Source organism: Xenopus laevis, chromosome 2S (assembly GCF_017654675.1).
Source record: "Xenopus laevis strain J_2021 chromosome 2S, Xenopus_laevis_v10.1, whole genome shotgun sequence".
NCBI lineage: Eukaryota > Metazoa > Chordata > Amphibia > Anura > Pipidae > Xenopus > Xenopus laevis.
In genome coordinates this window covers 110,279,939-110,290,718 of record NC_054374.1, presented here as the reverse complement: position 1 = coordinate 110,290,718, position 10,780 = coordinate 110,279,939, and the positions used below count along the sequence as shown (strand labels likewise).

The following is a 10,780-nucleotide window of genomic DNA, read 5'->3' as shown; positions in this document are numbered from 1 at the left end:
TTCCAAATTTGACATACTCGACAGGGTTAAATTCAATGATAAACTTCTAATGCAATTCCATTTTTTTATATAGACTTCATTGGCAGTGTCAAATGCTAAACCATGTTCTAATGGAACTTACTTTTGCCAATTATTCTACAACTCATTTTTTAATGCCAATTTTTTTTTTACATAATTCGGTTATATTCTGCACCTGGACCATACCATCATTGTCAGAGAAAAAGCTCACCAGCTTATCACATCTTAGTGCATTTTCCCAACAGCTTGGCAGTAGCATCACTGAGATTTTAGGTAAAGGGATACGGTGTAACCCAGTTAGCAGCCTTTTTCATGTCTAGCTGAGGGTGATGGGTGTTAGCAATTAGACAGAGGAATGTGTCTAAGTTTCTAATATTTCAGCACTGAACTCTGTTTAACAGATACACTTGTATTAGTAATTAGAGACCCCTGTAGGTAAAGTCGATATTCACATTAAATAAGACTCAAGCCTGCTAAAATAGATATTTGTGGTTGTTCTCTAGAGAGAATTGTTTATGGATCTTAAAATACATTAGGAGTTATGCTATAAACAGGCAAAGGATGGGCGCAGACAAGTAATGAGCCAATTTTTATTAATTTAGTGTATGTTATAAGCAGGGGTGATCCTGGCCCCTCTGCCGCCTGAGGCAACTTGGTGTTGCTGCCGCCCCCCCGGTGCGCTCACTTTTTGGTCTGGGAGGGGGTCCACGAGGGCGGTGGAGAAGGCCAGGACGCTAGCGCAGAGAGCATAATTGCGCTCTCTGCAATAGAAGAGACGAATTTTTGGTTTCAAAACCGGAAATTCGGATCTTAAAGTACCAGGAGCAGCATTTTTGCTGCCCCTGGTACCTAGTGGGGCACTGCCGCCTGAGGCGAGATACTCAACTCGCCTCATTGGTGGAGCACCCCTGGTTATAAGCAGCCTATGAGTAAATGCCCCATTAGGCATTAAATGTGTCAGGTTCTGTATGTCCTAATAACATTTTCCTTTATTCGTTCTATAATGACTTGTTTGGAATACTTTTTCTTGGTGTATCCACATTTTTGGTATGTAACTGGAATTTGCCCTTCAACTGGGGCTGCGTACAGTATACTGTATACCCCAAGTGCTTTTTTCCTGTCACTAATAAATTACTCACTATAATTTTAATAACCCTTCTTGGACTTTTTTAACACCTTTACAAGTTTATGTTATAACTACATTCTATACACTTAAAGAAAAAAATATATTCTAGCAACACCACCTTCATTAAATTTATTAAATATGTTATAATTAATTTTAGAAACTTAACAATACTTAAATATATAATTAAAAAAAGATTGCAATTAGACTATTTTCCTGCAGCATCTGACAGCTCTGTATAGTTTTATGTCCAGACTAGGAAAGTCATAGATAATATCCATGTCAAACAATTTCTGAAACTTGGCCAGAAATTCATTGGTAGGTCTTGTGCTTTGTTCTCTAAATCTCATGACCCAGAGGATTGTGGTATTATCCTGGCACAAAAGATCAAATTTTTCTAGAAGCTCCTCCAAACAAGAGTGATGGTAAACAACATCAGCTTTGAGGATATGATCAAATGTTATGGATGATTTAGAAAATGTTTTGTCTAAGTCCTGTCCCCAGGTCAGCTCTTTAACTTGAGGTGGATATTTGCATTTCTCTTTCGTGTTACGAGTAATGTTGTACTGAAGGTTTCCAACAAGCTCCTTTAGATCTGTTGCAGTTACTCATACTCCTAGAAAAGGAAATATATTAGTATTAATTATTAACTGTAACTCTATAAGTATAATTGTGCTTAATGATGAGATATAACATGTTTATCACACAATGTTTACACACTTCTTAAATTATAATTGGTAACAAATATTTGAAGTAGATTACCTGAAAATCATACAGATGGAGCAAGTTTAAGGGGGAACTAAAGGGGGGCAGTAGCGCTGTACAGACAGACAGAAAGACAGGCATATATATAGATAGATATAGCTAGATAGATGATAGATAGAGAGAGAGAGATAGATGATAGATAGATAGATAGATAGATAGATAGATAGATAGATGATAGATAGATAGATAGATAGATAGATAGATAGATAGATAGATAGAAATATCCCATCGTGTTTTTACCCTTGATAAATACCTTTAAATGAATGTTATGACAAATAACCAAAATGCATACATAAATATGTTATGTCTGTATATGATGTTGCTGGCCACATACAGTCTATGGTAATGTAGAATAAAAACTTATTTTGTGTGGCAAGTGCTAAGCAGGAACATGTTAATAGCAATTATTATTAGATAACTGGGCCAGCTTTTCTCAGGGGATGCAATAATGATCAAATGGGTATTGTACATTTTAGTCTGTAATTTGAAAGCTGATAAGAGTGGAAATGGAAAAGTGTCCTACTGTGAATAGATACTCTGATAAGGTATATAAGTATCACAATTAGTCCAAGCAGGCTTATTGTCTTAAAGGAGATCTATACCCTCTGAACAATGTAGGTCTCTATAAAAATATATTGCATAAAACAGCTCATATGTAAAACCCTGCTTCATGTAAATAAACCATTTTAATAATAATAATAATAACATACTTTTTAGTAGCATGTGTCATTGGGTAATCATAAATAGAAACTGACATTTTAAGAGATAAGAGCGGCCCCCTGGGATCCTATGATTCACAGTGAACACAAACAAACCATTCATGATCATGAGCCAATTAACAAAGTTCTGTCTTTTGCTTCCACATTTCTTCCTGTTACAGTTAGAGTTGTAGTATTTCTGGTCAGGTGTCAGCACAGAGAATATCATAAATGGGAGCTCAAGGGAAATTATGTAAAAGGGCAATATTTACTTAAATATATATACCAGTTTGGTAAGATTCTTTAATATGCTACTGAGTTTGCTTAAGTATTCATTTTGGGGGTATAGTTTTCCTTTAACATAATATTTAATTATACTGTATTATACAAATCATAGCACAATGAATGCTGCTAAAAATGTATGTTTAATAACAAAATGTTGCACATTTTTTTATTTGAAAAGAGATTTTACCTAAAGCTATTATGCATATTTCTCATTATTTAGCTATCATTTTATAGACAGACATATGACCCAAATAGCTGTTGAGAAAAGCTCTCCCATGCTATAATTTGGGAAAGGCAGGTGGAAACGCTTCCTTTCCCATGGATAGATGGTGATCTTATACTGCCATTGATTATGTTTATATGGTTAACAGCTATTTTCTTTGGGAGAACATCTTTACAAAAGTTATTAGTTATTGGTGGTTCATCTAGATTCTAGATAGACAATTAAGAGGGACTGAAGAAATATGTATATAACCCTATGCAATAAAAAAAAACAGCACAATATGCCCTATCCTTACGGTAAATTGTTTTTTTGAGTTCAACCTCACTCGGTCTGTATTTGATAGCACTACATAAGTTTGCTTGTGCATTTTTAAAAAATGCAGGCTATGGGCTGGATTTACATAGCGGGCACCCCTAGGCCCACTGGTGTTCGTCGCCCCCATCCCCTTTATTTGAACAAATTTTTGTCATTGGGATCGGAGCAATGGGTATTGGCGCATGGAAAATTTAAAAAACTATCATATCTCCTGTGCATTCTGAAAAAATGTGGGTGTGGTTGAGCCCTAGTCACCCTAGGCCCGGGCCTTAGTGGCCTTTCCACAACTCTGGGCCTGTAGGGTACCCTTTTTTCCAACAGTGCTACACTATGTTTTGTATATTTTACAAAGAGGATAAGCAGAGGAGCAAGCCATAAGTGATGAGCTCTAAGGGACACTTATTTGCACCTCATCTCGTGTGCCCCTGGTCATCATGTGCTCATCATCTTGGTGGAACAGGGATAAATGGGACCAGTATTGGTGTCTGTGAGCTTAGCACATCTACAAATACTCTGCACGCATCTAGGGCCCAATCAGTTAAAAAAAAATTTCATTACTAATAAATGTATGAATCTCTTTAGCTGAAGGCACTGGATAACTCAATATATTAGATATAGGTAAAAGTCACCATGTTGTGCACAGCTGATATATTGTTTCCATTGTACTGGCTATGCACCAATTTATGTCTGGGCTGTTCATACAGTACAATAAACACAGTGATATGCACAATAAACATTACAATTGTATCCTGTTCTATTATTCTTAAACCCCCACTAAGCCTAATATAGTTATGGGAGCTGAATGCTCAGAACCCAGGGCTTTCTGAATAAGAAATATTTCCATTATTTTGATCTCCATTCCTTAAGTCTGTTAAAAAGAAAAAACATGAATTAAACCAAAATGGATAGTTTTGCCACCAAAATCAATTAATTTTATCTTGTATGGGATGAAGTCCAAGGTACTGTTTTATTATGAAAAATGAAGGAAATCATTTTTACAAATTATTTAATTACAATGCAGTCTATGGGACATGGCCTTCCTGTAATTCAGTGCTTTCTGGATATTGGGTTTCTGGATAATGGATCCTATACCTGTACAGGTTTCATCTCTGACATTGTTACAAAAAATCTATACGCATTTAGGATGTATTACTACTTAAAAAACACTTCAAATGTATCTAGTACATGAAGTATATTTGAGTTCTATGTCTATCACATGAATACATGCTATATTTGTTGTATCTAGATATGCAAGCATTACAAAATGGTATAAACATACAGAAGACCACACTGTAGCTCCATAGAGGTCTGTGGATTCCACAATTTTTATTTCTTCTCAAAGGAATTCAAACTTTCCCAGGCCACACTCGTGACACTTGCAGGAACAAAGCACTGTCCAAGGATGGATGATACTATTAGTTCTTCTTTGGTCCAGTTTTCTGCAAATACATGAAAACAAATTTGTATGGCAACTAGAAGCTTATTTATGTAATGCACATAAGTGTTTATTAGTTTGTCTTTTAAATGTATGTGTTTTTTGATTTTGTGGTCAGCTATGTTAGAGTTTATTTATTAGTAAGTAAGTGGTTATAAAGTGCACAGTTGCAATACGGCTGAAATGATTATACTGTATTCTGATGTTACCGGAACCATGCATATGGTTCCATATGGCAAAGGGTGCAAGTGCTACCACACTGTGATTTTAAAGAATAAGGTCTCATAATTACCCATTAACTCTATTCAAGAGTAAATTAACTGGAAAACATAAATATACTCCATGCTAAACATATTAAATGTTTTCTGCCTTAACAGATGCATATAATGTTGTTATAACGTTTGGAATGATTAAGGTATTGCAAAAATTAGGGGTAGAAGAACAGGATCTTCCTTCTATAGCAGACTGCAGCTCAAGTAAAAATTTGCAACATTTTTTATATGCTCTAAAACAGATTGTATATGTAAAACAATAAAAGAATAAAATAAATGAATGTTTTAATTAGAATGCACTAGTCTTTGCTTTATAATTCCTACCGTTATCTTCTGCCATTTGTGATTCTCTGTGCTTTCCATTTAAGTCCAATAGTTCCCTGTAAGAAAAGCAAAGTCAGTCTTCTTTGTTTCAGAATCACCAGTGTGCTGAATAAGGGATTATTTTAATTATTTAACTAAAGGCCCACTTTTCACTTTGAAAACCCTATACAATAACAAGTGGGAGCTGGTTAGAAGCTCAAAGCCCATTTTTCACTTTGAAAACTGCAATCTATATGAGCCTCTGTAAAAGGACCGACAATATCAATAGCAAGTTTTTCCCATGCTGAATCAGGGAATGGTATTGGCTGAAGTGGTGGTGTATGTGTGATAGCTGTTTTGTCCTGATTCTGACAAGTAACAAAAGAATGAATGGCAGTTACCACATCGGCATCCATTGCTGGCCACTAGTATAGTTCTAGTAGTCTTTGTTTTGTATGTACAATTCCTTGATGACTCTCATGTGCAAGTTGTCTGAGCTTTTCTCGCAAGGTCTCTAGTACCAGTAAGCGGTGAGCTCCATGGACAACATAGCCATCTACTAAGGACAGTTGTGTCTAATCCTGTAGTAAGGTTGAAGATCAGGACTGAGTTTCTACTCAGCATTTGGCCACTTGCTTTGTAAGATGTCCCGTAATTTTACTTGAATTGGACATGTGAGGCAAGCTTGCTTAAAATCAGCAGCTGTAACTGTAGATGATAGTAAATCAGTCAATGCTACAACTTCTATGTCCTCATCCAATGTATCAGAAGCTGCAGGTAAAGGTAAACGTGACAAACAATCAGTAGTAACATTTTTCAAACATGGTTTGTATTGCATTTTGTAATTGAAATTCAGTAGCCTTGCTGACCATCTAGCTATAGGCATTCCAGCTATTCCTAGTCCCTTTGTTGTAAGCAGTGTAGTTAAAGGGCTATGATCAGAGTATAAGGTAAATTCTCTACCCCATAGGTAGGTTCTCCATTTTTCTTTTGCCTAAACACAAGCTAGAGCTTCTTTTTCAACAGTTGAATACTTACGCTCTGCCTCTGTAAGTGTTCTGGATGCAAATGCAACAGTTTTCTCTGTATGATCAGCATGGATCTTAGTGAGAACTGCACCAACACCATAATCTGAAGCATCTGTAGTAACCATAGTGGATAGTGCAGGATCAAATAAAGCTACTGTTCACAATAAAGGACTGTTTCACTATTTCACAGCTATGTTGAGCAGACTCTGACCACACCAGACTTAAAGTTCCATGTTGTAGTGCTCTAAGTGGCTCCACAACTGAAGCATAGTTGGGAATAAACTTAGAATACCATGAAGTAAGACCTAAGAAAGCTCATAAGGTCTGGAAATCAGATGGAGTAGGTGCTTGTGTAACAGTGTTGACATGGTCAGGGTCAGACAGTAATCCATCTTGTGAAATTATATGACCCAGCAATGACAGCTGAGTTTGTCTGAGTGGCATTTGGAAAGGTTCAGTTTCAGTCCTACAGAATAAATGCATTTCAGAACATTTTTTAGGTAGTTGTCATGAAGATCCATAGTTGGAGCGTAGACAATTATATCATCCAAGTAGCATTCTACACCATGAGACCATCAACTAATTGTAGGTTTAATGCAGCAAAGAGATCTCTTCCAAGTATAGCAGTACCTTTATTCACAATGTAAAAGTCACATTTTGCAGTATTTGATTCAAATTGTACAGTCACTGGCAAGCAACCAAGCACAGGGATTGGATCCTTTAAGTAACTGACCAGTTTCAAGGCAGGGGCAACAAGCGGATCTTTTGCAAAGTATTTCAAGAAAATATCCTTTGGTAGTATAGAAACAGCTGAACCTGTATCAAGCATCAGGTTAATGGAGTGTCCCTTGTCAGCAGAAGCAGTATTGACATTGACAGTGCATATAAATTTGTCTGGAATAAATTTACCAGTAGTGACTTCATGAACATCTTTAGCAGAACTACGGCAGATCTTAGAAAATGTCCTACCTTTTTGCATTTGTGGCACTGTACAGCTTTTGCAGGACATGTAACATCATTTGCAATGTGTTGTGTTGAACCACAGCGAAAGCAGTATTTTTTATTTGTATTTGCTGCACGGTTTTGCAGTGTAGTAAATCCCTTTCCAGTCTCTCTCTAATGTGAGGTGAGTTTGTTTTCTCCACTATTTGGTCTCTTAGCATTTCATCTGTTAGATTCCCAAACTCACAGGTAACAACCAGCTCTCGCAAAGCTGCTACAAATTGTTCTGTGGATTCGCCATTATGTTGTCCACGTTGAAGGAATTTATATCTTTCAGCCACCACATTTATTCTTGTAATGAAAAGTTCTTTATAGCAGCAAGAGCAGTTTCATAAGTCTCATCAGCTAATGGTAATGTATAGAATATACACTGTCCCTCTGCTCCCAGGCAGTGAATAAGTAAAGCACGCTTTCTAGCAGCAGAGATCTCCTCTTGGTCAGCAGTAATAATGTAAAAAATAATGTAAAAAGGTGCAGGCTGCTGCAGAGCTAGAAGAGACATCTTGTCGCCAGTTTGTTATGTTTTGGTAGTTGAGTATAACAGTGCTTTATTAGCAGGTTCATGCAGCCATTACACAACAGTGAGCAACTCTAACACCACAAGCTGTATAGAAAGTATCCACAGTATAAGTCTTGAGCACAGTGACATCTACAGGCCATTTGTATAAACACTCCAAAAACCCTATATAATAATAACAAGTGGGAGCTGGCTAGAAGCTCCAAGGAAGCATCTTCTGTACATGGGCTGATAGCAGTGCAAGCAGTGCACACAAAATGGTTCAGAACAGTAATACCCAATCAGTGGCTCATGAGTAACATGTGATCACCAACCCCTTGTTTGTTATTCCCAGTGGCCTCAAAGCGAGTGCTTATTTTTTCCGCTTTTGAGGCCAAGTTTTGGTTGCATGAAAACCAGGTGTACTGCCAAACAGAGCCTCCTATAAGCTGCCAGTCCACATAGGGGTTTCCAAATGGCCAATCAGGAACATTTTTCATGCTTGCTTTGCTGATATATGTATGTGGCTCACGGCTAAAAAAGTTGGGGACCCCTGGCCTATAGGGTATACATTTAGCTATAGGAATTGATTCCACTGTGGGTCTCTGTATGAATACTTTAAAAGACTTAACAGCCATTAGGTACATGGTCTGATCTAAAAGATATTACCCCACCCCTTCCCTATTGGATCAATGGTCATAATCCAAAATGCATCTTTAATTGCTCTATTGCATTTTTAAATAAATACATAATTTATTAAAAAATGTAGATCTATTTATAGAGATAACCCAACAGTATGCCTGTGTTGGTAAAAGCAATACAGAAAATGATAAGCTAGAAATCCAGGTCATCAGCAGCCCCCTAGCAGCTCAGGTTTAATTTCTTACCCAAGTACAGATGGCTCTGTCATAAGCACAGGGGGATCCATCACAATGATTAAAATACTGATGAACAGCTCCTCATTCCAAGAAAAAAATGTAATTCTCATACACAATTGTTTCACTGCACAAAAGCAATTAGACTTTTAAGATACAATTGCCTAATATATAAAATATAAAAGTGTTATATAATTGTTATAGTAGTACCTGTATTTATTTTATGCAATGCTATCCCAAGGGCACTCTGATCTGACAGTGGAGGTGAGAAAGAATGTAAGAAACATAAGTCTGGCCAATTTGCTAATTCTCTCAAAAATAGCCCAAGTAATTATGGCTTAATTTGCACTAAAAGAGAGTACCAAAAACAGCAAATGGCTGGTCAATTCAGACTCCAGGCTGCTAGATTTATTTGCTGTGAATAGAGAGTTTACTGCCAACCACCAATGTAAAGGATAATACAGTTGGCAAGACAATTTGGAATTATGGCTATCACCTCCATTGTGTCTGATCTGGCTCAAAATGGCTATTACATTGTACATGCTGTGCCTTTTTGGCTGCCATACAATCCATTAAAGCAGATTATCAGTGGTCTACCAATTATACTTTTATTGTTATATGACTAATGGACCTACAAGCTTGATCAACAACAGGCCTGTGGCCTACACAGCATGTTTGAACTTCGTTGCACATAAACTCACCTTGCCCTGGCAAGCACACCATGTTCCCAATATTACTCATATCAAAATTAAAAAATAATAATAAAAAAAAATTAAAAACACATTCACTGGCTTACTTATACGAATATTTCACACTTTTTAAACATTTTACACATGTATCTCTCTGCTCTTCTAGCTGGCCTGGCATATCTCATGTTTCCCACACCCTATCTGAGTTATAATAAAACTATGAACTATGTTAACTATGTAACTATGTTACAATAATGATGCTGCATTTTTATAATAATACCCATATTTACTTTATAAAACTTAAATGCCCTTGTAGTCCATGGCATAATACATTATGATTTCAGAATGGGCCATTAAGAACAAAGTATTTATAGAGTATCTATATCATGAATGACTGACTTTTTTTGCACATGTTTCTGTGCCACTTAAACAATAATTTTATTTTAACACAGTAACATTCAAAAGAGGGAGCTAGGATTAGTGGATGAGTTGTAAAATTGTGAGTGAAGGACTGTCCTGGATTAATACAATCTTCAAACATCATGTTTGATCATGCAAGGGAAGGTCAATTACTGCCACTCTTCTCTTGTATTGCCTTCAACTCTTCTCTATTAGCTCACAGGCACTAGCATGTCTGAAACATATTTGTCTGTAGATCTCTCACATTGCACACAGGAGTCATTTGTTTCCAGATGTTAGTGTCGTTGTAACTTCTATTTTAGCTTGCCAGCTATTCTATTCAATTGTGTAGAGAAATATTTGATCAGTTTAGTGACATCAGTCTTTATAAGAGCCACAAGTAAAGAGTGCAGATTAAGACAATGACTTTACCTTGCCCACAATGGAGGATGTCAGCAGGCTGAAAGAATACTCCCTACATTCCCTGGATTGCTACATTGATTGGAAAACAATTGGTTGGTGGCTTTAGACGTTTCTTCCACCGACTGCCAGAAAACGTACTTGAGTCTGTTTCACACTGATAATGTGTCAGGAAGGTTTTCTTGAGAGGGATGGGACTTAATGAATCCTGACAGCTGCAACTGGGACACTGAATCAGAATGTCTCATATTTCTTCTATGCATACAGACTCCTTGAAAAAGGCTGAGTAGGATGGGCAGATGGGATGGATATAACACTTTTAGTTTGGGAAAGTCATTTATTATCATACCGTATTGTAATATTCAAATGTCTTTAGGGAGTTTCATTGTACAAATCTACTACAGGATTTCCTCCTTTTGCACTAGTAATTAGGT

The 10,780-nt window shown here is 36.7% G+C and overlaps 1 long non-coding RNA gene across 1 annotated transcript; it reads right to left on the bottom strand.

The window, feature by feature from the left end:
• Nucleotides 1-1,202: 1,202 nt before the first annotated feature.
• Nucleotides 1,203-10,527, bottom strand: mettl21ep.S. The gene is made up of 4 exons (XR_001934571.2): nucleotides 10,359-10,527; nucleotides 5,459-5,514; nucleotides 4,707-4,866; nucleotides 1,203-1,757 (listed from the first exon to the last, which is right to left on the bottom strand). It is a non-coding gene; the product is annotated as a methyltransferase like 21E, pseudogene S homeolog (long non-coding RNA).
• Nucleotides 10,528-10,780: the final 253 nt, after the last annotated feature.